This window comes from Plecotus auritus (genome assembly GCF_963455305.1).
Source record: "Plecotus auritus genome assembly, chromosome: 5".
NCBI lineage: Eukaryota > Metazoa > Chordata > Mammalia > Chiroptera > Vespertilionidae > Plecotus > Plecotus auritus.
This window is the reverse complement of record NC_137776.1, coordinates 169,517,900-169,522,020: the sequence shown is the minus strand read 5'-3', so window position 1 is coordinate 169,522,020 and position 4,121 is coordinate 169,517,900.

Here is a 4,121-nt window from a genome sequence, read left to right as displayed (position 1 = left end):
TCACTAAATCCTCCTGTTGCAGTCAGGAGCATAGGGAGATAGATCTCCTAAAATTATTGTACGGTTGACATCTCCATATAACCTTAATAGAATATGCATTCTGTTGTCATGTACAAGTGCTGTTAATATTCAACTTGGTCGAATTTGCTATTAGGTTGTTAATAATTGTTTATTCCCTTATTCATAGTCTCTTATAAGATCTATGCAAAATCTTTTGTAAAACATGTTACACAATTATAATTGTGAGTTTGTGTTTTTATACTATGTTATTGAGGGTTCACTGATTTACCATCATGATCCATTCCTGGTGAACTTTTTGTTTTTTCTGTTTAAACTGATTATTGTTTGCTGGCTCACATTGGCTTCAAGCTGATTGTACACATCTCTTCCAACTTACATTCAATGACATCATGTTGGTAGACTCCAATCACCCATGATAAGAATAATTACACTATGAAAATTAGCATGTGCTACAAAGAAGAACTTGGAAATATTTCTAAAATGCATTTAAATGCCAGATATCAAGCTATATTTCAAAGTCACTATTCTCAAAACAGCCTAGTACTGGCACAAGAACAGACATTTAGACCAATGGAACAGAACAGAGAACCCAGAAATAGACCCAACCGATTATGCTCTATTAATATTTGACAATAGCATACAGTGGAGTCAAGACAGTCTCTTCAATAAATGGTGTTGGGAAAATTGGACAGACACATGCAAAAAAAGAAACTAGACCACCAACTTACGCCATACACAAAAAAATAAATGCAAAATTGATAAAAGACTTAAATATAAGATGATAACGATAAAAATCTTAGAAGAATCCATAGGCAGCAAAATATCAGTCATATCTCATAGCAATATGTTTACCGACACATCTCCTAGGACAGTGGTTGGCAAACTGCGGCTCGCGAGCCACATGCGGCTCTTTGGCCCCTTGAGTGTGGCTCTTCCACAAAATACCACGGCCTGGGCAAGTCTATTTTGAAGAAGTGGCATTAGAAGAAGTTTAAGTTTAAAAAATTTGGCTCTCAAAAGAAATTTCAATTTTTGTACTGTTGATATTTGGCTCTGTTGACTAATGAGTTTGCCGACCACTGTCCTAGGCCAATAGAAGCTAAGGAGAAAATAAACAAATGGGACTACATCAAAATAAAAAGCTTCTGCACAGCAAAAGAAAGGATCAACAAAACAAGAAGAGAACCCACTGCATGGGAGAACATATTTGCCAATGTTATATCCAATAAGGATTTAACCTCCAAAATTTATAGGGAACTCATACAACTTAAAAGGAAGATAAACAATCCAATAAAAAAAAATGGTCAAAGAACCTAAATAGACACTTTGTGAGAGTGGGCATACAGAAGGCCAAGAGATATATGAAAGCATGCTCAAAGTCACTAATCATCCAAGGGATGCAAATCAAAACAACAATGAGGTACTATCTCACACCTGTCAGAATGGCAATCATCAACAAATCAACAAATGACAAGTGCTGATGAGGATGCGGAGAAAAAGGAACCCTTGTGCACTGCTGGAGGGAATGCAGACTAGTGCAGCCACTGTGGAAAACAGTATGGTGTTTCCTCAAAAAATTAAAAATGGAATTCCCATTTGACTCAGTAGTCCCACTTCTAGGAATATATCCCAAGAAATCAGAAACACCAATTAGAAAGGATATATGCACCCCTATCTTCATAGGAGCACACTTACAATAGCTAAGATTTGGAAACAGCCTAAGTGTCCATCCAGCAGATGAGTGTATTAAAAAAAAACCCGTGGTAAATCTACACAATGGAATACTATGCTGCTATACAAAAGAAGGAACTCTTACCATTTGCAACAGCATGGATGGAATTGGAGAGCATTATTCTAAGTGAAATAAGCCAGTCAGAGAAAGATACATATCACATGATCTCACTCATTTGTGGAATATAATGATCAACATAAACTGATGAACAAAAATAGATCCAGAGACATAGAAGCATCAAACAGACTGTCCAACCTCAGAGGGAAGGTAGGGGAGGGGGTAGCGTAAGAGATCAACCAAAGGAATTGTATGCATGTAGTAGTATATAAGCATGCCCAATGGACACAGACAGTAGGGGAGTGAGGGCATGTGCTGGGGGGTGGAAGTCGCCGGGGAGATGTAAGTGGGGGAAAAAAGGAGATATATATATATATTCAACAATAAAGAACTTAAATTAAAAAAGGATGAATTTAATAGCAAACAACTAACAATGGGTCCTTAACACCTCGTCTACTTCTGATATTAGTATAGGTATATTATAGCTAAATCTATACATATAGATACATATACAGATATCCTATATAATAAAAGGTAATATGCAAATTAACCATCATGCCCTCACAAGATGGCTGCCTACAACCAGGCCGCCAAAGGGGTTAGTGAGGGATGACCAAATGATTGTACAAACAGGCTGTGTAGGGTGACCAGGCCGGCAGGGGGGTTAGTGAGGGACAACCAAACGACTGAACAAGAAGTCTGTGTAGGGAGACCAGGCCAGCAGGGGGGTTAGTGAAGGATGACCAAACAACTGAACAAGCAGGCTGCATGGGGTGACCAGGCCAGTGGGGAAGGCAGTTGGGGGCAACCAGGCCAGCAGGGGGGGCAGTTGGGCGGCGACCAGACTGGTGGGGAAGGCAGTTGGGGACAACCAGGCCAGTGGGGTGGGGGGTGCAGTTGGGGGCAACCAGGCCAGCAGGGGGGCAGTTGGGGGTGACCAGGCCAGCGGGGGGGGGGGGCAGTTAGGGGCAACCAGGCTGGCAGAGAGGGCAGTTAGGGGCGACCAGGCTGGCGGGGAGGGGGCAGTTGGGGATGACCAGGACAGCGCGGGGGGGGGGGGCAGTTGGGGGCAACCAGGCCAACAGGGGGGATGGTGAGGGGTGACTAGGCTGGTGGGGGGGAGTGAGGGGTGACTAGGATGGTGGGGGGAGCAGTTAGGGGTGACCAGGCCTGCAGGGGAGGGCAGTTAGGGGTGACCAGGCCAGCAGAGGGGGGCAGTTGGGGGCAATCAGGCCGGCAGGGGGGCAGTTAGGGGCAATCAGGCAGGCAGGCAGGTGAGCGATTAGGAGCCAGCAGTCCGGGATTGTGAGAGGGACATCCGACTGCCGGTTTAGACCCTGGATTGGAGAGGGTGCAGGCTGGGCTGAGGGGACTCCGCCCCCCCACCCCCCCACACACACGCTGTGCACAAATTTCATGTACTGGGTCTCTAGTAGATACCTAAGTATAGATAAAGATACAGGTAGAGATATAGATACTAGTATAGCATTGGTAGTAAAGATGCCCCTTACTCGTGGTTAGTGTTTACATGGTAATATTTCAATCACTCTAAACTTTGCTATGTCTTTATATCTGTGAGGTATCCATGACTAACAGTGTAAAGTTGGATTAGCTCTTTTTATGTAAAGCAACAATTATGATATTTGTGGAGAATTTTACCTATTGATATCTAATCTATATATATAAAGAGCCAGGGTCCGTAACGTCCAAAACGACCGAAGGCTCGACCAAACACCAGAAGTCAGTCCTGCAATCAGTGCTGGGTCACCAAGGCTGCAGGCACCACGGCGACCCAGAACTGACTGCTGAGGTGGCTGCAGATCAGGCCTGGAGAGAGAAGCAGGGTCTGATCTGCAGCCTCCATGGCAGCTGTTGATCAGCCCTTGCCTCTCTCTTTCTCTCCAAGCCTCGTCAGCAGCCACGCCTCTCTTTCTCTCTGGGCTTCTTCAGCAGCTGCGGGGGCTACTGATCAGCCCCACCTCTCTGATCAGGCCCAGAGATAGGCCTGGAGATGCTGACTGGCATAGAAACCAACCAATTAGAACCAAATCTGGGTGAACTGCGAGGAGCCAATGGCTGCCTAGGAGGCGGAGCTTTTGATGCTGAATGGCATAGAAACTGACCAATCAGAACCTAATCTGGGTGAACTGCGAAGGCAGAACCTAAGGTGGGGGCTGAGGAGGGGTTATGTATTTTTGTCTGCCAAGAGCATCTCCTCCTGCAGAAAAAGGCTTTCCCCCCCATTTAAGCAATCCTATCCTATATAATCTATACTAATAAAATGGTAATATGCTAATTAGACCGGCCATCT